We start from the raw sequence: 26,795 nt of genomic DNA on the forward strand, positions 1-26,795 counted from the left end.
TACTTGGCATGGGTATTTTGGTCCTGGTGACCTTGATATAATTTCCAGGCATCCCCTATACCAATTAACGATCTAAGAGGAAATAAAGTAATAAGAAATGGAAAGATATATGAGAATCATGACACTGTTTTGCAGTTACCACATAAGAAGTGCTAGACAGAACCCAAGAATGCATTATTATTATTATCAATTGGTATTGTTTGATTCCTTAATGGGCTGTTGACTGTGTGTAATCCATGGAGTTGTCATCCTTGTCCATCAATATGTGCCCCTAATGGAATATAGTTGTCTGCCTTACATTTGAAATTTCATGCTTTGTCATAAAAAATTTTGTGAATTTTGTTTTATTCTCTAAAAATATTTATGATTATATGAATATAAAAGCAATACTTTATATAATTTATCAGTTTAATTACTTGATTTTTGTTCCTCAAATATCCTAAAAAATTGCCTGTGGCTTATGTTAAGGCTTGGAGTATACCCCTGACATGCCATTGTAAACCTTCAATTTCTTGCTCTCCCAGTTCATTGTTCAAGTAGAACAAATGAGACAATAAGTAATAATGATAATGATAATAATAGAAGTAGTAACAATAATAATAGTGCTCAACTTTTGTGCAACATGTTGGAGTTTTCAAAGTGAGAACAGCATAAGGTAGGCATTAGAGGAATGGAGTCCAGATCCAGATAGATTGTGTTAAAATCCTTGTTCAGCCACTAATGAGCTTTTAAAGTTTGGGTAAGTTCTTTAACTTTTCTGGGTTTCAGCTTTCTTGTTTATAAATTGTGGATAGTAATAGCCTAACTCTCCAGGTTGCTTTGAAAATTAAAGGAGTTGATGTTTGTAAAACATTTCAAATAATGCTTACAAAGTGACACCACTTAAAAGTTTGGGTGGGATTATATTATAAAACTGTTTTATAAATAACATCATTTTAAACATTATTCTATACTGTTTAAAAGTAAACACTATTTAAGGTTGGTCAAATAACTATTTCATCTGATCTTAAAGCAAGGCTGCTAGTAAGACAGATAAACTAGACCACTCTCTTTCACCATACACAAAGATAAACTCAAAATGGATGAAAGATCTAAATGTGAGACAAGATTCCATCAAAATCCTAGAGGAAAACACAGGCAACACCCTTTTTGAACTCAGCCACAGTAACTTCTTGCAAGATACATCCACGAAGGCAAAAGCAAAAATGAACTATTGGGACTTCATCAAGATAAGAAACTTTTGCACAGCAAAGGATACAGTCAACAAAACTAAAAGACAACCTACAGAATGGGAGAAGATATTTGCAAATGACCTATCAGATAAAGGGCTAGTTTCCAAGATCTATAAATAACTTAGTAAACTCAACAGCAAAGAAACAAACAATCCAATCATGAAATGGGCAAAAGACATGAAGAGAAATCTCACAGAGGAAGACATAGACATGGCCAACATGCACATGAGAAAATGCTCTGCATCACTTGCCATCAGGGAAATACAAATCAAAACCACAATGAGATACCACCTCACACCAGTGAGAATGGGGAAAATTAACAAGGCAGGAAACCACAAATGTTGGAGAGGATGCGGAGAAAAGGGAACCCTCTTACACTGTTGGTGGGAATGTGAACTGGTGCAGCCACTCGGGAAAACTGTGTGGAGGTTCCTCAAAGAGTTAAAAATAGATCTGCCCTACGACCCAGCAATTGCACTGTTGGGGATTTACCCCAAAGATTCAGATGCAATGAAACGCCGTGACACCTGCACCCCGAGGTTTCTAGCAGCCATGTCCACTATAGCCAAACTGTGGAAGGAGCCTCGGTGTCCATCGAAAGATGAATGGATAAAGAAGCTGTGGTCTATGTATACAATGGAATATTCCTCAGCCATTAGAAACGACAAATACCCACCATTTGCTTCAACGTGGATGGAACTGGAGGGTATTATGCTGAGTGAAGTAAGTGAGTCGGAGAAGGACAAACATTATATGGTCTCATTCATTTGGGGAATATGAATAATAGTGAAAGGGAATATAAGGGAAGGGAGAAGAAATGTGTGGGAAATATCAGAAAGGGAGACAGAACATAAAGACTCCTAACTCTGGGAAATGAACTAGGGGTGGTGGAAGGGGAGGAGGGCGGGGGTTGGGGGTGAATAGGTGACGGGCACTGAGGGGGGCACTTGACGGGATGAGCGCTGGGTGTTATTCTGTATGTTGGTAAATTGAACACCAATAAAAAATAAATTTACTAAAAAAAAAACTTGGTCATAACTCATGGATGGAAGTTTTGGGAGATAATTAAGGTCTTTGCCCCAGTTCAGATAGCTAGTCAATGGAATATTTGGGTAGAAACTCTGTTTCTTAAATCTGAATTCCTCTCTGTTCTTGGAAATCTTGTCTTTGGAATAGCCACTGCACACCTACTCTGATAAACTTGGTAGAAAGAGGGGCTCTACTTTTTAAAATCATGGCAATAATGTATTTTATCATGTAATTGTCAAAGCAATACTCTAGACACTGAAAACATTTGGCTAAACATAATAAATGTTTTACTGAGTTTAATTAACTTCATGGGAGTAGGAAGATGAGAGATAAAAAAAGTATCCTTTCTCTACAAAAAGAAATATAGAAATAAAAATGTATCTGTGTATAAACCCCAAAAAACCTTTTGTGGCTTAAAATAATGGCTTTTTTTTTGGACTAGAGAGAATGTCAGGCATACAGTATCTTAGTTTTATAGAATATGAAATTGAAGCTCAGAAAGGTAAAATGAGTTTCCAAAATTATGGTACTAATTAGTCACGGAGCTGGCATCAGAAAATATGTACTTTTTATTTCTGGGGTATACTTTCCTTTGTTATAGGAATATTAACTATGTTATCTCCAGTTTCTTCCCCTAGGGAGATTCTTAACTCAGTCCCATGTAAGACCAGAATGTTTCTACACCTGGAGACAAAGCAGATAAGGGCCTTAGAAAGGGGTCAATGCAATTTTCTGTTTCACATTATCAAGTGAGATTAAAATATAGGTATATAGCTGTTTAAAAAGATTTCTTTATTCCTCTCTAATTTATGCAATGAGACAAAGTTGGGTCACTTACTGTGTCCTCCTTTTTCTTACAGTTACACGGCTGACCGTACTAATTTTGTTTAAGGAAAGCAATTATTGAAAAGTTCCTTTAGACATGCAAATTTAATGGCCTATTTCTATAGTGCATGAAAGAAAATTTTGTGAAATTATAATGCTAATGAATTTGAAGTTATCTTAAAAGGGTTTACAATCCGCCTTCCCCTTCAAAAAAAAAGTGGAACAGGGAGGTAGGGCTAGCTGCTGCTGAAATAAACAATAATTTCTCCCTTTCTAAATATTACTACTAACATACTTCCTACTCCCATTCCCAACATAAATCTACATCTATCTGAATTTATTTGGTTGTATGCATTGATGTTTTGGTTTAGTGGCTGAGAATTAAAAGCAGAATTTGGCGTTGGTGGTTTATAGTTAAGCAGGGGATTACAAAGAGAGGAGAAAGGGAGTGAGAGGAAGGATGAAGGGATGTATAGCCTATTCCTAATTGGCCCCTTAGCTTGGCCTTAAATAGACGGGATAGAGATTGAGTGACGGGGAAGAGGCTGATGACATTAAATTAGGACTTTGAGAGATTTGGGGCCTGGGCAGAGCTGCTTCAGGACCCAAGAGACAAAGAATGGCCTAGAGACATGGAAACTGGCCTTGTTTCTGTGTGGAACGTAGCATCAGAAACCTCCCGCTGTAGTATTCATGGGCATGGTGTCCCCATGACTGGCAGTGAGTACTGTTAGGCTACTCTGATTTGCTCTGTAGATGTGTATACAGATGTGTATACAGATCAGAAGGGCAAGTAAAAACAGGGCAGACACCTGGTGGTATCTTCTGCTTTAGATTTGACTCAATATTTAAGTGGAGCACGCTGTTGGGTACTTAGACTTGTAGTCACTCTGAGAGAGATGGCTGGAGTCCTGCTATTTCAGAGGTAAGGTACTTGAGGCATAGCCACATCACTTACAAGTATATATTTCAAGTGATCCAAAGAGATTCTGTAATTGCCTTCATTTACCCTTCTTAGAAGTCTCAAGAATCTGTGTCATCCATCATAGAAAAATAGACTTGCACAGTCTTATAATTGGAAATGGATTATTTTCATATCTGTACATTCACATAGGGTATATGAAAAATGAATAGTGTCACTTTCAGGCCAATGCAGAGACATCTCTTCAGCATATCTGACAAATTGTCCTCTAGTCCTTCAGTTTTGTCAGCTCTAAATTCTTATTTATAGTAAATAATTGCTATTTAGGGGGAACCAAAAGCAGTGCCTTGGTAATACCCACTCTTGGTTTCTACTTCTGCCCTTTGCAGCAGTAGACTGACCCTTCTGTATGACATTCCTGCGAGTATTTGAAGACAGCCTTTGTGTCCCAATGCATCCTGCATTTTTAATTTTCCAATCTATCTTTTGGTTCTTCAGCTATTCTATATCTAGGGTTTATACCTTTCACTATAATGATCATTTGCCATTTCAGTGTAGCGCTCACAGTGAAATTCAAGATTTCAAGGCAGGTTCCTCCCTTGTTAAGGGCAACATATATCCCTGCTAGAATGCCTTTAACTAAAATTATTATATCATTGAATAAAGGGGAACTGTGAGTATAACTGTCGTTATATTCTCAACAGCTGCCTTCTGGGAAGGAGTGTGAAGGTAGTTAAGTGCTATAAAGTGCCTACTGAAAACTTGAAATACATTGGTAGGATAGTCACAAAAATACTGCGGTATTTTCACCTCCATTTTACAGAGGAGAAAATTGAGGCTCAGAGAAATTCTATCACTTGGCCAAGGTACAAAGCTGACAAATACAGCAGCTGGATCTTTGTGTGTATAGAAGTATGTGAATTCTAGCACAGGTTTCTTTTTTTTTTAAGATTTTATTCATTTATTCATGAAAGACACACAGAAAGAGAGGCAGAGACATAGGCAGAGGGAGAAGCAGGTTCCATGCAGGGAGCACGATGTGGGGACTCAATCACAGGACTCCAGGATCACATCCTGGGTGGAAGGCAGGAGCTCAGCCACTGCCACCCAGGCGTCCCTACACAAGTTTCTTTAACACTTTCTGGTACTTACTTTTTCAAGTTCTTGGTCCTCCAGCTTAGGTGACATTTCAGAAGAGGGAAAGGATCTAAAACAGCCTCTTGTATAGTTAAAATGCTCACACATCCTAATCTATAAAATAGAAGTAGGACGGAATAGATAGAGCAGGGCAGATCATTTCTGTGGCATAGGAAACAGCAGCAACAATTCTAAGATGATGAGATTTCAGGCCCCACTAATGTAGTAATAGCCATGCTGTCTCCATAGAGAGAGCTTATGGTTAATTCACACTCCCTGGGATTTTCACATAAACCCATCTCCTCTCCTCCTCTTGCATGTGTGCAGTTCATTTTTTTTATAGGAAATAAATATGGATATCTACCTCAATTACTGTTAGATTTCAACATTTTTTTAGTGCCATTTGTCTGGCCTGTTGATTTTGCCATCCAGGGAATTCATTATTTATATCAGTATTTTGTCATCCATATATCTAGTAGGAAAGCACTCTGGGCTTTCATTCAGCCTCTGATGTAAATCCTGAAGAGGACCAAATGTAGGACAGAGAGGTTTCACAGCTTTCTATACCGTTGTGTATACATAGTGAAGATCAGAATTCAAATGATGAAAGGCTTCCCATGAAAGCATGGTCACTGGAGAAAATTCTCTCTGGAATTACTAACAACAATGTTCTTTTCTTCCTTGTATCTAAAAATAAATGCAGTGTAAATAAATCTGATATGTATTATCATATATATCATACATATTATATCTGACAATAATCCAATGAGGAAGGTAATATTAATTTGATTAGTGATAAATTAACTAAATTTTATAGAATATAAATAAATCCCTTAACATCACAGATCTAGTATCAGAGCCTGATAACAAGACTGGTCTCTAATTTGTAAGTCTATTAAGTACTCCTCTCTCTAAATACTTGCCTAAGTTTTCTGTGTTTTTCAGCTTTTGGACTGACTTGTTTTTCTCCTCAGCCTTTCATTTAACCTTGTCCTTAGTATGGAAAGCCAGCAGTGGCAGACAGTCAGAATCACCAACACCTTCTAAAAACAGCTCTCCAGCTGCCAACAAGGAGCCCTGAAGATCCTTAAAACTTCTGCTGTATAAGGGTTTCTCTATGTACATTCTTAAAAATGCATGGCTTTATGCCAATGTATACATGATGTTTTCCTATACATAATTGCTTTAAAGTTGAGTTCAAACATAGTTCACCATAGCAAATATCACTAGATGTTTTCTTAGGCAGTATGTAGAGAGTCTCAAGGGTTTTAAAAGGTAAAATGGCTTTTCATCTTTGGGAGATGGTCTCCCTGTGTTTCTTACTAGAAGCATGGAGTAACTTAGCAATTCTCTAAGACGTCAAGATTTAGAAGATAAAATCCGTATCATAGTATTTTATCATCCTAGTAAAATTTCAGGATTTTTTTTTCTGAATGCTTACTCTGTTGCTAGGTGCTGGGTAAGCTGTTTCAAATGCAGTGATAAGATAACAAAGAATAATGAGGCAAGGACCGATCCTCAGATAGGGGAGATCCATAATCAGCACTATGTAATATTAGACATGATTACGTATGTAAATAACAGTAACATATCTTAGATAATAAGCTAAATAGATATTTGATAGCATATTATAACTGTATGTATACACTAGAACCCAGCATTTTAAAATTTAATGAATTTTAACATTTATCACTTATTGAATCATTGCTCTCACTTGGGATGGTTATTGTTAACAGATACTCAAAAAAAAGTTCTAATTTAACCACTAACATACCAACTTAGTTTTATATTGGTGGTTTTAATGGGTCAGCTACTGTATGTAAGTAAAACTTCTCAAAGAAGTGACTGGTTTTCACAGAGGTAGGCCAGGACACTGCAGTATATCCTGAGTTAATTCATTGTGTTAAACTGTAGGACGTTACACAAATGGAAAAATGTGGTGAAAATTTCCTGAATCTTTGTGAATAAGGAAATACTAAATAGCAAACTTGAACTAGCATTTGAAGCAGAGAAGGTAAGCTAAGTTTGGATCTTATTTGCTATTTAAAAGTCTAATTATTTTTTATTTATCTTCTCATTAAATCACAAATAGATTGTTAATGCACTGGGCCTTTTTTAAAATATTTTATTTATTTATTCATGAGAGACACACGGAGAGAGAGAAGCAGAGACATGGGCAGAAGGAGAAGCAGGTTCCATGCAGGGAGCCCGGCGTGGGACTGGATCCCTGGACTCTAGGATCACGCCCTGGGTCAAAGGCAGGCGCTAAACCGCTGAGTCACCCAGGGGATCCCCTGCACTGGGCCTTATTAAATGTATGCCAATTTTACATAATATTTTACTGAGTAAAGATTGAGATTTACTCAAAATTTCCCAAAACCAATAGTCATAACATATATATGTATACATAAACATATATTTGTGTGTATTTATACAAATATATGTATATATAATCATATTAATGTCACTCAGGGTAAAATACTCAAGAGACTAGTTTTGATTGGAAAGAATGTGAGTTATTCAAGAGGTTGGCCACCTGGGGAGAAGGCAGGCTCTTGTCCAAAGGCCAACTCTGAGGTTTTTGCTTGGTGCAGATTTTTAAAGGGGTTTAATCAGCTAAGGGAATGCCGTGGTCTGTGACATGTCTTGATTATGTGCAGATTCCATGATGCCAGGTACAGAGTTATCTCAGTGCTGGGTGGTTGTACGAGAAGTTCTAGCACCTAGTGGCTGGGGTGGAGGGTTGTACAAGAAAGTCTGGGTCCTTGATACCCAGGGCTGGTTGTGCAAGAGTACTCTGTTCCTTCTGCAAGGGAGGGCAAGATCTACAGAGGCACAAAGGGAAATTAGTAAAATTATCTTTGTGACCTTGGAAAAGAAAAACATTTTGTTAAAAGATTGCTGGGTTAATCAGAAAGCCAAGGCAGTTTTGAACAGACTTGCTGGTCTCTGTGGCCTATGAACATTCTGGTCCTTCATTCCCCAAGTCCAGCAGTCTACAAATCTCAAAGAAAGTAAATTAGGGGAGTCTGGGTGGCTCAGTCTGTTAAGTATCTGCCTTTGGCTCCTATCATGATCTTAGGGTCCTAGGATTGAGCCTGACATTGGGCTCCCTGCTCAGTGGGGTGTCTACTTCTCCCTCTCCCTTTTCCCCTTCCCTTACTAATGCACTCTCTCTCAAATAAACAAAATCTTAAAAAAAAAAGAAAATAAATTAATATTATTACAGATCAAGGACCTTAGGTCAGCAAGGAAGGAGTGTCTTACCTTGAAGCAGATAATCCTTAAGACTGGCTGGAGTCTGGAGGCACCTGGGTGTCTCAGTGGTTGAGCATCTGCCTTCGGCTCAAGGTGTGATCCTGGGGTCCTGGGATTGAGTCCCACATCAGGCTTCCCATAGGGAGCCTATTTCTCCCTCTGCCTATATCTCTCTACGTGTCTCTCATGAATAAATAAATAAATAAATCTTAAAAAAAAAAAAGACTGGCTGGAGTGCTATTACAGTGGGCAAGTAGTGTGTTTGGAGATCTCATTGATGCTAAGTACCCTTTCCCATACAGTACCCCATCCATCTTTTCTGTCTGGGTCTTCCTGAGTTATATTCTTTTGTGGCAAATTGGTGGTCTAATAAGTAAAATGTTTCTCTGGCTTCTGTGAGCTTCGCTAGCAAACTAAACAAATCCAAGGAAGAGGTTGTGGAAACCTCTGATTTATAGCCTGTCAGTCAGAAGTACTGGAACAATGTGGGCTTGCAAATGGCCCTCCTGAGTTGCAGTCCAACTCAGGAGAAAGTCTTTGGAAACTTGAATCTGTAACCGATGAGTTAGAAGCACAGGTAATAGCTTGGGCTGATGACGCATAGGAAGGAGGGGCAGTCTTATAAGATTGAGCCCACAACCGGTGAGATCTGACACTATCTCCAGGTAGATAGTGTCAGAGCTGAGTTGAATTGTAGGACTCCCTCCTGGTGTCTGAGAATCACTTGGTGTTCTGTGGGAAGCACCATGCCCACCCACCCCTGCCATCCCCCAACACACAAGTTGGAGATAGATCCAGAAACTCCCAGAAATGTATTCACTCCCTAACTTGTATTTACTAAAGTCTATTTTATCCTTCCACTCTTTGATCTGTGAGAATAATGCAATATTTCAGTGTGTCATAGAATTCTGGAGTTGGGAAAAACTAAATGTACAAGGGCCTCAAATGTGCTACATGTTTCCTAGAGAGTGTCTTGTGTGTTGTAAATATACATTGAAGAAAGTCTCTTGGGGATCTTTGTATATTATAATCAAATAAGAGAGGCTAAGTGACTCATCAAAGGTCACATAGTTATTCAGTGTCAGAGCACTTTATCTTCAGACTCAGATTTCATTGTCCTATTCAACTACACTATAATCCCTTCCCTGAAGAGGCTTGCTGTCCAAGTGACAGCTCAAATTTATGTATTGTGGAGAAATATATCTACATAGGGCAGAGTTGAAAGCATACACAAGGGTGGACAACCTGGGTTGAAATACCTCCTCTGCCGACTGATCCCTTTGCCTCTATTTTTCTTTCTTTAAAATGGCTTATTAATAGTGGTATCTGTCTTGAAGTGCCGTTGTGGATTATATGTTAATAGAAACTTAGCACAGAGTAATTGCTATATATCTGTTAACTTCAAAAAGACCATGTAATTTTTAAAAATACAGAGACATATGGTCTATGACAAAGTATAGTGATCCTGATTTCCTACTACAGTGTATTTCTATAATATAGGAACTGGGTGGATGATGCCACAGGTATGGGCATTAAGACTGTTGTATAGCTAGGAATTACACCACAAACATAGAAGTTACTTATCTCTAAAATGACCGTGACTACTTATCTCTAAAATGACTGTGACCAATGATAGAACAAAGTGTCCTAGAGCTCTGCAGACTGAGGAAAGAATGGATTGAAACAAGTAACCTAGAAACAAAAACAAAAACAACCAAACAACAAAAAAGAGTTACTTATTATTTGATCTGATGTAAAGATGTAACAGCCTCTGTCTTTTAGGATCTCACTCTTTAGCAGGAAAGATAGATTAAAAAATAATGTGTGACAGGTGCATGGAGAAGTGAGCCCAGTGTGCCCCCAAAAGGGGGCACTTGCTGCCCAATTCCTGAACTTGCTGCCCAATTCCATGGCTAAAGAATCAGGTATCAGAGTCAGGCCACCTGGCTTGATTCATCACTTACAAGCTGTGTCATCCTCTGCATGTTACTCAATTCCTCTTTATCTCATTGTGGAACAGCCCCTAAGCATAACGTTTTTGCCCAAATGACGTTTGTTTCTTAGCAGTACAATCAAATCCCCCTTTGCTTCTGACTCCTTCCTGGTAAGGATTCAGCTCTCTAAGATTGGTTTACTTCTTGCAAAATTCTTTTGAAATCAGCTCTATCTGACGCTGAAGGTAAGCAATCCAAGTAGAAGGCGGAGGTGGCTGAGGCCACAGGACATGTCATTGGATGGCTGAAACCACCAGGCTTGAGCCCTCATCTTACCAGGGCTGTGGCTGGTGCTGGCGCAGTCGTGATTACTGAAGGGGCAGATGGTGCACCTGGCCCACCGTATTGCATGGCTGGCACCGCAAATTTGGTTAGACCTCAACCTCTGTCACATCAGGGGAAGGGCTGGTGCGTCCTGACCTACGAATGTTGACAAAAGAAGGCTGGAGGAGTGTGAACTTCTGCAAAGGAGCGGAGACCAAATCCATGTCCTTTAATCCTAGTGGCATCTGTTCATTTTATCTACTTGATATTTGTATCTCCATATCTCAATAAAGGCAATTCCCCTCCTTGAAGTCCCCACTTGGCAGAGCCTTTGTAGCATTCCACCTGCAGCGTACAACCTCATCAGAGATCCTGGGAGACAGAGTAGCACAAGTTTCAACCTGTCTCTAAGTCAAATTTTTTTACCAATTATCCACTCTCAGGCCAGCTTCGTTCACTTTGGGTGAGTTTCTTATTCCCACTTCAGTTTCATTTTTGCTTGTTTTGTTTTGTGGCATTACAACTTAGCACTAATGCTTTAAGTAAAAGCTGAAAAAAATATATATACACACACAAATTAACAAATATTGGGCACTTCAATCAGTTATATCTTCACTATACACTTGAGAATAGGCAAATTTTGGCTAAAATTAAACTTGGTCAATACGATCAGACAGCTGAGAACTATAACCTTAAGGTTTTATTCTTTCCCATACACATCACACTTTGCATTGCTTTTCACAAAGTATTTGTGTGTGTATATATATATATTTTTTTCAGCTTTTACTTGAATGTTAACATAGAATAGATACCTGGATGGAGAACTCCTGGTTGTCCTACTGCCCGCTCTGCCTTGCACTGTGGTTATCAACTTTGCTCACATCAAGTGTAGGCAGGTACAAGTAGTAGGCTCACAACGTTTGGCCTTGACTGGTTTTTCTAAGTTATTTTGTACATTTTTCAGCAGCGAAACCAAACTGGGTCTTCAGCTTTATCCCCATTTCTTATATGGGAAGAGCCTTTATACAACTGGACACATTTTGGTTTTTCCTTATTGAGAATTTTAACCCTTTTGTATTCTTTCTACAATAATTTGTAAATATATTTATTTTTACTTTTTTTTTACTTTTCAGGCCGAATATTTTATACTGCACTTATTTGTCAAAATAAAGATTCTCATATATATATATATACATATATATGTATATATATGTATATACACACACACACACACACACACACACGTCCATATTTAGGGACAACTCCCACAATTACTGGCTGAATGGTAAACTGAATGCTGATAGTCTTTTTCTCTCTGTGTTCAATATTTGGTTTTGTGTAGCTGTTTTACCTGCCTATTAAAAGAAACAACCAAAAACGTTCATTTACATTCAGATGTTGTTTGCTGTTTTCTTTTCAGTTAAACATGCAAATTGTCATCATTGGCAAATTGACTATACAACAATTAGATGGAAATCGCCTCTTTATTCGATATTTCTAAAGCATGAATGTCTTTTCCACTTTCCAAATACATTTCCTTTTTTCTGTGTTTCGAGTTTGTGTGATTTTTAGTAATCAGTTCTTTTTAATTGCTTTTTAAAAAATTCTCCAATACTTATATCAAGCTGTGCTTTGGAATTGAATTTAGGTTTTTTTTTCCCCCTCAGGGTATTATTATTTGTGGAACATCAATGATGTTTTATAAAATGCAAAATAAAAGATGTCATAAGAGAATTGACTATTATTTTCAACTAAAATAACTTAGCAACAAGAGGCTGAAACCACTTGTTTTAGTGGAAAATTATTTCTACTTTGGTGCTATTTGGAATATATTCATGATCTTTTGCTAAGGCTAAAAGTCTGACTGAATATCCCTCTGTGACCTTCTAAACTTTCTTTCTCTGATTCTAGCTCTTGTTTTATTTGAGCCACATGTTTTGAAGGTCTCCCAAGTCCGATTCCTTAGCTCTCTGCTCTTCTCTATTTATATCTGTCACTCCCATAGCTTTCCTTTCACTACTATATATGGGTGATCTCTGACCCTGAACTAAATTCTAGCTTTATGTGTCCAAAAGTTGCTAGAATATATATATTTTTTGGACTTCTTGAACTAAAAAGCCCACAACTTATACTTGGTATTTATTTTACTTTCTTTGATTGCATCCATTGGTAAAGAATGAGATAAACCTCTATGATGACTGCTCAAAGATATTTGTATTCCTATTTCATTGACTCCTTTTGCAGGAAGCCAGTTATGTGCAAAACCATTTAAACTGAGTTATATAAACTCACTTCTAAAGAAGTAAACATTGTCAATATATCATTGTGCTTCTATGCTTTTCTGTTATCTATTTTTTACTGGGCTTAAAATACATAAGATAAAATTTATCATCTTAACCATTTTTAAGTGTACTCTATAATTGAATTAACTATATGCATGTTGTTGTACCACAGATCTCTAGAACTTTTTCATTTTGTGAAACCAGAAGTCTATATACATTGAACAACAACTCTCCAGTACCTTTTCCTACTTTCCCAGCACCTGGCAACCACTATTCTACTTTGTGTTTCTGAGGATTTGACTATTTTAGATACCTCATATGAGTAGAATTGTAAAGTATTTATCTTTTTTTGTGACTGGTTTATTTCATTTAGCATAATGTTCTCAAGGTTTATCCATGTTGAAGCATGTGACAGTGTGACAGGATTTCCTTTTTTATTAATATAAGGCTAAAAAATAGTTCATTGAATTTTTTTGTTTTTTTTGTTTTGTTTTGTTTTGTTTTTTACCCATTCATCTACTCATGGACATTCAGCCTGCTTCCACCTCTTGGTTATTTTAAATAACGCTACAATAAACATGGGTTTGTAAATATACCTTTGAGATTCTGTTTTCAATTCTTTTGAATATATATCTACAAGTAGGATTCCTGGATCATACAGTAATTGTATTTTTAATCTTTTGAGGACCTCCATACTGTTTTCTATAGTGGAAGAACCAGTTTTCATCCCCATCAATGGTGCACAAGGGTTCCAATGTTTCCATATCCTCACCAACATTTGTTTTCTTTTTTCCCCACACTCTTTTCTTTCTTTCTTTCTTTCTTTCTTTCTTTCTTTTCTTTCTTTCTTTCTTTCTTTCTTTCTTCTTTCTTTCTTTTTTCTTCTTCTTTCTTCTTTCCTCTTTTTCTTTCTTTCTGTTAGTAGCTATTCTAATGTGTATAAGGGTAACATGTCATTGAGGTTTTCATTTTCAATTCTTCTATAATCAGTGATGTTGAGCATCTTTTCATATGCTTGTTATTCATATATCTTCTTTGGATAATTTTCTACTCATGTTTTTGCTCATTTTTAATTTGTTGTTGAGCGGTAGGAATTCTTTATATATTCTAGATATTAACCTTACATCAAATATAAAGTTGGCAAATATTTTCTCCCATTCCAAAGATTGCCTTTTCACTCTGTTGATTGTTACTTTGCTGTGCAGAAGCCTTTAAGTTTGATAATAGTCCCACTTTTCTATCTTTATTTTTAGTGCATATTGTTGTTTTGTGTAAAGAATCATTGTTAAATCTGATGTCATGAATCTTTTACCCTGTGTTTTCTTCTAGGAGCTTTATGGTTTCAGGTTTTGTGTTATATTTTTGATCTACTTTGAATTCATTTTTGTGTATTGGTCTATTTGCCAGTACTGTACTGTTTTGATTATGGTAGCTTTGCAATATGTTTGAATTTAGGAAATGAGAGGCCTCTAGCTTTGTTTTTCTTTCTCAAGATGTTTAGACATTCCATATGAGAGGATTTTTTTTTAAATTTCTGTAAAAAGTGCCATAGGGATTTTGATATGGATTAAATTGAATCTGTAAATTACTCTGGGTAGTATGAACATTTTAACAAGAGTGTATCTTTCAATTAATGAACATGAGGTGGGTTTCCATTTATTTTTGTCTCCTGTACCTTCAGTATGCTTTGTTGTTTTCATTTATAAGTCTTTCACATCCTTAGTTAAATTTATTTCTAAACATGCCATCTGTGAACAGAAATAATTTTACTTCTTTCTTTTATATTTTAATCTCTTTAGTTTTTTTTTTCTTGCCTAGTTGCTCTAGCTAGAATTTTCAGTATTATGTGAATGGAAGTGGTAAGGGTGGGCATCATTATCTTATTACTGATCTTAGAGAGCTGGAGGTTTTTCATAGATGGCTTTCAGCATGATGTAATTTCCTTCTGTTCTTAGTATGCTGAGTTTTTTCATGAAAAAGTGGTGAATTTTGTCAAATGACTTTTCTGCATTAATTGAGATAATCATGTGGTTTTGTCTTTTAATGTGGTATATTGCATTGACTCATTTTTGTGTATTGAAACAATCTTGCATTCTAGGAGTAAATCCCACTTAGCCATGGTATATAATTTTAACTTGTTGTTGGATTTGGTTTACTAGTATTTTGTGGATGATTTTTTGATCAGTATTTATTAGGGATATTGGTATGTAGTTTCTTTTCTCATAGTATCTTCATCTAATTTTAGCATCAGGATAATTATGGCCTCACAGAACGGATTTGGAAATGTTTCCTCCTCTTTAAAAATACTTCTTTATGATTCAATCTTGGTAGGTTATATGTTTCTAGAAATTTATCCATCTTTCCTAAATTATCCAATTCGTTGGAGTGTAAGTATTCATTGGAGTTTTATATTGTCCAATTTCTGTGACATCAGTGGTAATGTCTCTCCATTAATTTTTGAATTTTATTATTTGAATCTTTTTCTTTCTTAGCCTATTTAAGAGTCTCCTGTATTTATTTTAAGAAAGATAACTTTCTTCTCTTCTTTTTATTTTTTCACTTTTAGGTCATTAACCTAAACATGGAATAATATATCACATATTTACACTTGTGATTTGAAGAGTAGAACAGAAGTCAGAAGATCCTAGGATGAGGTATTGTCCCTGTCTTCTTGAGCTGCAATAATAGGTCACAATAAACTTCATGGTTAAACAACAGAAATTTATTTTTTTATGGTTCTGGAGGCTAGAAATCCCAGATCCAGGTCCAGCGGGGCAGTTTCTGATTAGGGCAATCTTTTCTAGCTTGCAAATGGCTGCATTTTTGCCATGTTCTCATAAGGCAGAAATAAAATGAACAAGTTCTCTGTTGTCTCTTCTTATGTGTACACTAATCTTATCAGATCACAATCACATCATTATGAGCTCATTTAACCTTAATTACCTCCTTATAGTCCTTATCTCCAGATAATTACACTGGGGGTTAGGGATTCAACATATGAATTTTGGAGGACACAATTCCATTCAGAGCAGGTGTACACAGAAAAAGAGGAAATATTTTTCTTGTTTACTGCAACATAAATCTGGAACATACTTTCACCAAAAAAGAAGACACTGACAAGCATTGAAGTAGATTTCTATTCTAAGATAAAATTTTCTAATTTTTCAATTTCTGCCAATATTTCTTATATGGAATCATTTGTGCAAAAGGGTAGAAATTCACTCAATTTATCTGTGGGGGGGAGGAAACAAACAATCTTATGGAATTATAATACAGGAATGTAGCCAAATTTCATCAGTCTTCCACAGCCCTCAAGTCTTCCTTAAGGAAGACTTTTTTCTTCGGTATAATATAAATCTCATACTGAATAAAACTTAAACTAGATGATAACTTAATGGGAAAAAAATCTATTTTAGATATGCGCTCAACTCCATAATTTTATAGAGGTTTGCAAAAACAAAATAAAACCATATATAACATATATACAATAATTCTTAGAGAAAAAAAGTTTTCTTTTAATGTGTATTCTTCTTTTAGATTGTCCAAGGTAGAATGAAATGAAAAAAATGATGTCACATCTGATACCTGACCCTGTTTCTTTTCTAAAGAAGTTATATAGTTTCCCTCTGCTAAGAAAATACTAACATCCAGTGGCCTGTTTTTTTTTGAATATGAGGAATATATATGCACATATCATCCCTTCTCTATCATCTGCCATAAATCTATCTTCTGTGTCTTCTTCTAATGACTTCACATAAATATTAAGCTCTTCCTTTAAAAATGAGCTTAAGGGATCCCTGGGTGGCGCAGCGGTTTGGCGCCTGCCTTTGGCCCAGGGCGCGATCCTGGAGACCCGTGATCGAATCCCACGTCGGGCTCCCGGTGCATGGAGCCTGCTTCTCCCTCTGCCTATGTCTCTGCCTCTCTCTCTCTCTCTCTGTGTGACTATCATAAATAAATTAAAAAAAATTAAAAAAAATAAAAAAATAAAAATGAGCTTAAAAATAAAATCTATTATAAAATCCAATTTCACATATTTCAAACAAAAATTTGTTTTGACTATTTATAATTTGGTGTTCAAATTAAGTTATTTTATTAATACTCCTAAGCTTCCTTTAAAGAAAAAAAACAAATTAAAAAAAGATGTTATTTAAAAGTCACTGAAAACATTAAGAATTAGATCTGGTCAGAGAAGGCAATGGTTCAAAACCTGAATTAATGACATACTTGTGTTTGTTACAATGGAGTTTTAAATGGAAGAGAAATCATATGTAAATTGTAGTAAATGCTGAAATGAAGGAGAGAAAATTAGTTTCTTCCCTGAATAAAAAATAATGGTCAAAGGAAATAATAAATAAAACTTTATATAGAAATGCCTGTAGGTGGATGTCCAATTCAAAGTAATAAAATCAACCTTATATTGGCCCTAAATTCAAGATGAAATTGCTAGTTAATGATATTCAATTTTCAAAGGTGAATCTATTGGGAAACTGATGAAATTCTTATGAATGTTTCAAAAGATCTTGCTCATATTTCCCCTCCTTTTAACTCCTTCTCTCTGAGTTCATATTATTTTCTCCAACAAATCTAATCTGTAATGTAACCTAGACACATTACAACTGAGGGTGGTCATATGGCTGCTAGCATAATTAGGTTTTACTGTTGTGAAGGATGTAAGATTTGATTTCTCCATAAACTGTCCCTTTTTCTCTTCTTTCATTTTTTGCTTATTTCGTCATTCATACAAACAACCAAAAACCAGGAATGAGGTCATCAAAGCAGATGTGATCCCTGCATGAAAATTGGTGGACAAATAGATTGTAAGCAAATAATCATACAGTTGTGTAAAATAGAAGTATGAGAAGCACTACGATTAAGAACAGTAGGATAATGGATTAGGGAATTCATCTAATCTGAGGAATCAGAACAGATATTCCTGAAGAAGAGATATTAGATTTGAGACCAGGGGGTGAATTAGAGCTATCTAGGCAAAATGGTTGTGAGGAAATATTACAGACAAATAATTGAAGACAGGCCACATTGAAAAGACTTGACATGTGAGAATCATGGCATCATAGGGCCTGAAAGACACCAAAGAGGAAGCAAAGATGAGAAAAAGCAAGGCTTTTTCATCTAAGCCACTTTGGCTATTATACATACAGCAACAGAAAGTCTTTGTAAGAATTTTAGGGGGTGAGGATAATAAGATCTTCAAAAAAAAAAAAAGATCTTTCTGTACTTTCTATGGAGAATGGATTTCTGGGAGCAAAAGTGGAATTCGAGCACTTGTCAGGCTAGTGTGGTAGCCCAGAAGGAGTGGATACTAGCTTGGACCAGGATGGTGAATGTTTTGGAGATGGAAGGAAGAAGCCAGGATAACAATATTTAAGATAAAAAAAATTAAAAATAATTGAGAAATACTTTTGTGAGAAGTGCAAAAATCCATTTCAGGGCTGAATACTATAGTTCCACCTTGTACACCAGACATACAGTTCTCTCATTTGCTGGGAAGTGGTAACCCTGGATAAGAAGCAGTTTCAGAGGGAAGGTGATAACCTTACCTATGAGTCTGAATTCCCTTTAGGGCATATCATTTGGCTATGGTGAGTAGGTGACCGGGTAATGGGTCTGGACCCAGAAGAAAGATCCTGACCGACAATAATGATTTTGGAGTCATAGACCATCTATGGACCCAGGGGGAGGATTTAATGGCGAGAGTACAAAATCAAGTATGGGATCTGGGAGAGGGTGTCGAGAAATTCAGATATACAACAGAGGAAAAGAGACTAAAGAGAACCACCACTGTTTCTCATTCTTTTTAATTTTGAGACTCTTGTTTTTCTTTTTTGTTGTTGTTACTTTTCTTGACTGTATCAATGACAGCTAAATTCACTTCTTTTGATGGTTCTAGCTCCCTCCCTCCAGAAGTCCGATGTGTTCATGCTTTCCACACAATAAGAGGGTGAGGTGGTTACCTGCGATCTATTATTTCAGGGACTATAGTAAAGTCTCTGCTCCTAAAGATTGCTGGGGAATGAAATGCCAAATCAGTGGTTTATCTTTTGCCTAAAGACTGTCCTCTGTTAATAAGAAAAAATCACTGGCATTGTATCATTTTTACCAACAACCATTTAGTTAACTCTTAACTGGAATTTATCTATAAAAGCATTTCCTAAGAATGCTTTGTAATTGATAATTATTTCCTCTGTAATTTGATTATTAAGGAGAGCAGATTAAGGATTAAACTTAACGTGTGAGACATATACTTATTGATCAGTTTTCTTTGTTAATTTATCCCTGGGTGTTTGCATTTTAATAGAGAATTAAATTCTCTTTTAAGTCAAAAGAATAGAAACTCTATTGTGAACTATGCCTTGTGGTTATCTTTCTGGAGAGGTAGAAGAATCTTCTTAGAATCAGTAAAATCTTATCAGCTGCCACTTAGCCTAATAATATTCTTAAGCAAATTTCAGTGAAAAACTAAATGGTGGATTTTCTCCTGTTGGAAAAACTGAAAACTAGGCAGTCTCATTTACATTTTCTAATATCATCCCTAAATAAACCTCTACAATTCAGTGTTTATTTTTGTAAAATGGTGCTCAGCAGTGTTGTGGCAAAGATATGTAGTTCAAGGACATATCATTATTATAACTTACATTATCAGGCTTTTGGTCAAGGAAATTAAAATAATTAAAAAATAAAAACTAAATTTCATTTGAGTTCTCAGTTTTACTCTTTAGTTATCACCTTGATATTCCTTATGCCTTCTAACCTCACTTAGGGATTATTAAGACAAATAGTTATGCAACTGTCCTCGCAGAAGTTTGAGTAAATGCTCTGTGTTTCTGTTAAGCCTTTTCCATATGTATATAACCTCTGTGACATACTATAACAGAGGAGAAAATTCTGGGTCAGAGAGGAGTGGGGCAAATTAAAAAGAAGCCAACTTCCTTTTAATGTTATGGAAGGGGTCAAGCAACTGCTTATTACTCTGACTTTTTATAACTTTATTCCAGGATTTTCTTTAGAAGTTAAGATCATTTAATGATTTTTGTCCAATAGCACATTTAGTGAACACACACAGAAGCTGTCTTTCACAGAGTGGATATTAAAATTACACATAGCCTCTGAAAAAAAAAAGTACACACAGTTGTGAGAGAGGCAAGCACTCAAAATTATGTCCTGTAACTGATGTTAATCTAAATGGATGAATGAGAAACCAACATGAGAAATTATGTTTTACAAACATGATAATTTAGACATCTGAGTGTCACTTTTCGTTCATCCTCTGCATTTGCTTGGTTGGGTTCCTTATTTTCATAATAACTTAGTATATAGGCACTAAGTCCATTGGCACCACAGCTTTTATTATAATGTGCAACTGTCTTACAAGGGACAAGATTGGTTCTTAGTGCCTTAGTCAGCTTGGGTTGCTATAACAAAATGCCACGGACTAGATGGCTTACACAACAGACATTTATCACAGTTAGGAGGTTGAAAAGTCTAAGATCAAGGTGACAGCAGATTTAGTGCTTGATGAGTGCCCTCTTCCTGGCTTACAGACAGTGCCATCTTGTGCTCACATGATCTTTTCATATGCATGTGGAAGGAGCAAACTCTGGTATCTCTTTTCCTTCTTATAAGGATACTAATTATATTATAAGGATGCTAATCCTATTATGGGGGTTTTTATGACCTCATCTAAACCTAATTGCCTGTCAAAAACTCTACCCCAAAACACCATCTTATTGAGAATTAGGGTTTCAACGCATGGATTTTTGTGAGGACACACATTAAATCTATAATGTAAGGTTTATTGAGTTTGAAAGGAGATGAGAAGAGTCAGGTGTAGCTCCAAAAACTGGGGAAAAATCTGAAAAGTAGAAAAGAAAAAAAAATTTGCAAAGGTAGAAAAGGAGACTATCATATCTAATGGATTTGTTCAAGGGACTTCTGTTAAATAGTACACAGCTGCCCATCCCACAAATGGTAGGTCCGCTAGTGAGGAATGTTGGAAGTAATGATAAACTAGGAGACACAGCCTCAGGAGTGCTATTTACTTGCTTTACCTTTTACCTTCCTCTCCTGAATTATGCAATATCATGGCATCTGTATTAGTTATTTCTTCTAACAAATTACTACCGCCAATAGTAGTATAATAATAAATATTATCTTACAGTTTCTGTAGATCAGGAATCCTAAAACTGGGTGGTTCTGGCCTCGTAACGTGGCAGTTAAGATGTCAGTCAGGGCTGCAGTCATTGAAGGCTTGGCTGAGGCTGGAGGATCTGCCTTCAGGATGGCTCCCTGGCCAGTATTTGGTACTGGCTTTTGGCAGGAGGCCTCAGTTTCTTGCCACATGGGTCCTTCAATGGGGCTGTTTGAGTATTCTCGTGACATGACAGATAGCTTTCCCCAGAGATCAATCCAAGAGAGAGCAAGGGGAAAGTGTATCACCTTTTATAACCCAGCTTTGAAAGTCCTACTCCTTTATTTCTGCTGTTGTGTACTTAAGTCAGCCCTCTGTGGAAGGAGATTATATAAGGCATGGATATCAGGAAGGAAGATCACCTCAGAGCCATCAGGGAGGCTGGCTGCCACATTATCTCTTCAAGAATAATTCCTAGAAGTCCATAGAGCATTTCTTAACAATTTCTGCTCTTGATCAATTCTGAAATGTTATCACTCTTTGTTGAGAATGAAGGGACACTAAGAGAATTTTTTTCCTTTTTGCACCTTATCTTTTGCTAAGAGCCAAGTTTTAGAAGTAACAATGAAAGAGGTAAAACAAACCTATTTTCTCCCTTTGTAGTAATTTCCTACATCTGTCATTCTTAATTATTGTGTGTGTGTGCTCAGACTTTTCTTCTGCTCTCTGGTTGACTAGAAACACCCCTTTCTTCTTTAATATTTGTCCTACAATTTTTTCTTATTTATATTTCTATTTATTTTGTTATTATTATTTTTTAAAGACTTTGTTTATTTGTGAGAGACACAGAGAGAGGGGCAAAGACATAGCAGAGGGAGAAGCAGGCTCCCTGTGGGAAGCCTGATGCAAGGCTGGGTCCCAGCACCCCAGGATCACAACCTGAGCCAAAGGCAGATGCTCAAACACTGAGCCACCCTATTTCTATTTAATATACTTTCTTTAGGTTCCTTCAATGTTACCTGAGCTCCGTTTGCTAATATAAAGGAAAGTTTTTAGTGAAATTGATTTACAAAGTTATACATTAGTTTATTTACCCTTTTGTTTCTGTGTATAAAGAGTGTCCACTCTCTTAAAGTACTGAAAAATGTGATGTGAAAGAGAATTAAGAGTTAATTAGGATCTTTGGGGATCCCTGGGTGGCTCAGCGGTTTGGCCCCTGCTTTTGGCCCAGGGCATGATCCTGGAGACCTGGGATAGAGTCCCACGTCGGGCTCCCTGCATAGAGCCTGCTTCTCTCTCTGCCTGTGTCTCTGCCTCTCTCTGTCTGTCTGTCTGTCTGTCTCTCATGAATAAATAAATAACATCTTTTTTAAAAAAGAGTTAATTAGGACCTTTTAATTATTGATAACCACATTGTGTGTGGTTTTGGAGACTTCTAGTTTGGAGCAGGATAGAGTAATCTGTGGCATTCCAATTCTTTCCTCAAGCAAAATATATCCTACAAAGACAAAATAAATTACTAAAGTGTAAAAAAGTATCAGGAGTTGCAGATAAAACATGACAAGAGATACTAAAATTTCAGAAAAGGGAGACCTTTCATAGCTGAACTCAGGACCTGCAGATGCTTTTCCTATCACAAGTATTTGCCCATTTTGGTTGGGAGCTAAAGGCTGAGAACCTGGGAGCAGATTATCATCGCTGGGGATGGAAAAACAGAGAACCCATAGTAGTTGCATCAGGCTAAAGTGAAAAAAGATTTGATGGGGTTCAACAGTTGGCTGTTTTACTCTTGCAGAAATTTGCTGCATTCCATAGCATCAGGTGGGAGTGGGAGTGACATTACCTTAAAAAGAGTGGAAATTCCTGAAGTCTTGAGATGCTTAACAGATAAAAACCTTCAGAGACAAGGATCTTAAGAAAATGAAAGCAAGAATTGAAAGTTCTTAGAGGTTAGGGCAAAACATCAGTCTATACATCCAATAAACTTCGCAAACCATAAGCTGGATAATTTCTATGACAGTCCTATCTAAGCACATCATGATCAAAGGGCTTTTATAAGGCAATCAGAAAATCATAAATGCGTTAGGAAGGAGAGAAACCACTCCAAATGAATATTTACCAAACATCTTTATATATACCCAGGCCTGCTTTACTTCAGTTTCTCTTCTTGCATGCATGCCCAGGCTGGTTTGGAGAGGGTTGTGCATGTCTTTTGTGGTTAAAGCATGGAAAGAATCATGCCATTAGGCTTAGATGCACTAATGCGAGGTAAATTGAAACAGGAACAGGGTGAATTAGGATGCATTAAGAGGGAAAAGCCAAGGATTCTGGAATCATAGGAACCGATTTTTTTTTTTCAACTATCTCAGTACAATTGTAGTCTAACCCACCTGGGGGATGAGACCATTGTTCTCAGTCTTATTGGAGTAACTTACTTCTTTGAGAATCTCATGTAAATTATGGACAGAGAGAAAATTTTAGGCAGTTTTTGGGAGATAGTGCATGCCATCTTTGAAATTAGGATCAAAATCTTCAAATAATGACTCTTAGTGAAAATTTTAGAGACAATAGGCCTTGAGAAGAGGGTGCTATAAAAAATTGATTTAAGCAACAAAACTGGGAGCTCTTTAACACTAATTCTCAAAGATAAACTTCTATAAAAATTGAGTGAAAATTTCAACATAGGTTCCATTTTGGGAGAGCAAATAATTAGCCATGGATATCACCTGGACATAAGATCTCTAAAAAAAGGCAGTGCTAACCTGGACTGATGCATTTCTTTCCATACCCAATTCCACTAAAAATTTGATCCTACTCCTTCCCAGTATAAGCTAGTTTTGCCCTTTGAACTCATAACTATGGAATCTAAAGAAGACAAACCATGCATCTTGTTATTAAACATTTATGAGGAAGATAGCTGTGCAGAAGACGAGATGTGCTATTTTCCTTTCTTGTTTCTTTTCTTATAAGAACACCAATCCCTTTGGATTGGGGCCCCAAACTTATTACTTCATTTATCCTTAATCACTTATTTTAATTGTATCTCCAAATACAGTGACTTTGGGGATTAAAATTCCAACATACAAATTTTCAGGGAGACACAATTCAGTCCATAACAAGGGAATATAAAATGTAATACAGTTTATGTAAAAATGAACTTAAAAATACAAAATTAAAGTGCTCAAAAGAATATATGAAAATCAGTTATCTCCAGTTGGTGGGGTAAAAGATGATATGATTTTTATAGTGTTGTTTTTATTCCTCTGTTTTTACCCCTCTAATTTCTCATCAATATGCATGCATTACTGGTGTGATTTTTTAAAATACAAACTGTCTAGTACAGTAAAATACACATCATTTAACTTTTTGTTAACTTACTATATTTAAGAGATCAATGTTGCAATATGGCAAGCCCAAGATCATATTTTCAGGAGTAAGGGTTGAAACCAGCTCTGAATTTTTTCCCAACATTTTATGAGGCCATTATACATTCTATGTTATTATAGTAACATGCTGCAATGAAGAATATTCTGGTTGAGAAAAGGGAATCTAGTGGGCAGACATACATTCAAAGACATCACAGATTCTCTGGCTCCAGTAAAGAGGAACTCATTTTTTTTTTCCTTGAAGAAGAAGGCCAGAAATTGGGTGGAAAAGGACAACAAGCAGAGGCTAGAACCTAAAGGATGATGATGGGGTAAGAGCCAGTTTTTTTTTTTTTAATCTGTTGAGTTAAACTGGATTAGCATGAATCTTTTTAGTCCTCCAGAGGCCATGTTCAAGAATATACAATATTTCAATACTGTTTTTGAACTAGAATATCAATGATAAAGGAAAATATGTTGCACAAAAAGTGGCAGAGGTACTCAAAGCCACAGGTACACATGGCATATTACCACAGAGGGTCTACTTTAATGAAAGATTTTGGAGAAATGTACTATAAACCAAAGCAAATATAAATATATTATGACTTACGTTGGTAACTGTATAAGAACTTTTAAATAACACTTTAAAGAAATTTTGCTTCCCAGGTAAACATTTTGGCCTACACTACCAAATATCTAATGAATCATTAAACTTCCTATACAATGTGATGGAAATATTTAACTTTTTTCAACTATTTCATGAATTTGCAGAGGGAATTATAGGGCCCTGAATGGGTAAAAATTGATTCTTGATGAGAAGAAAAATCTTAGTTATTGCAATTCTTTGTGGCCCTCCAAAAAAGCCAAAATACATAATGTATCTATACACAGATATATTACATAGTATATCTGTGCTATTAATTCATTGGAGGAATTAGGAAAAATATCTAAAGTATCTCCTTCGCAGGGGCAATGATGAAAAAAAAAAGTTCAGAAACATTGATCTATTCAGTCACTTGACTTTACTTTGGTTGACGTTAAAATTGTTCTTTGGTGATAACTAGCAGAGTGTTTCTCTAATCAATCCTATCCATAGTGGAAACTAGTCTAGAAAGATCTGTAGGGGTGAATAAAAAATGATTGATATTGTTAATATCATTTATATAAAGGAAATAAAGCACTGCATGTGAACTAAAGATAATAATAAGAAAAAGAAAACCACAGATCATGGAGACTTTGTTTTTATTGACCCTTAAAGTTTAATAATTATGATTTCTTTACTGATTAGAAGTTAGAGAAAAAAATGAAAACTTTAAGGAAAAATATTTTGTTATAACTGAGATGCAGTGAAGATAACACAAATGTAGAGAGAAATATATATTGTTGCCCACGGAACAAAGGCATTAATATTTAATTTTTAGAGGGATGAAAATGGCTCCATGTTGATGAAGGTACTTAATCGGGAGGCAAACATCCAACTCATGGAATTAATAAACCATTAAGTGAAAATAAGCTAGAAGGATGCTAGTATTGGTTCTCAAATTATTTTATCTCTTAATTTACCCCAAATTTTCAGAACAAATGTAGCTGACAATATTACTTCTTTCCTTTAAAAAAATATGCCATTTGAAGGACTCTTAAAGATTAATTGCTTAATTTTATTGGTGTAACATGCATGAGGAGAGTACCATGCCGTTTTGCATATTACAGCGTGATGAACCAAACTGTTTTGACAACCCTTTATAAGTCCAGTCACAAGAGACTTAGAAATAGGATTCTTTCCAAATCTTATCTTGAGAAATGATTTCTTTTCTGAAGTCATGATTTGTAAGCTTGAAGTCACTTTCTTTCACTTACTGGCCTCTTTGCTTTGTCTGTGTACCTAGCTTTAGCAATGGGCAATATGTATGAAGGGAACATTGCCAATTTGGTCTTTGCCCCCAGGCTGACTCCTGTGTCTAGCAATGAATTTTTATGGAATGTGCTAGAAAAGGCTGAAGGCCCATAGTCTTAGTCATACTCTTGTTGCTTTGCAGAAACAGTTGGCTTCTACTCCCTCATAAGCCCCCAAATCAATGGATGCTTAGTCAGCTTAGATTATTGGCTTCAGGCAGAGATACCTTCTCTATTAAAACTATATTCTCTTCTATCTCTGACAATAGACTGGATAGCTTTATTCAGAGTTTGGTTTTCTTGTATAGCATACTACAGATAATGGATATTAGCAGCTGCATGTTATTTTTGTGAACAAGCCTCGGTGACATGTTATCTGCCACTATAATCATTTGAAGCATTTATTTGACCAAATATTTTACCCTAATAATAAGAGTCACCTGTT

The sequence above is a fragment of the Nyctereutes procyonoides genome, unplaced genomic scaffold (genome assembly GCF_905146905.1).
Source record: "Nyctereutes procyonoides isolate TBG_1078 unplaced genomic scaffold, NYPRO_anot_genome, whole genome shotgun sequence".
In the NCBI taxonomy this organism is placed as follows: Eukaryota; Metazoa; Chordata; class Mammalia; order Carnivora; family Canidae; genus Nyctereutes; species Nyctereutes procyonoides.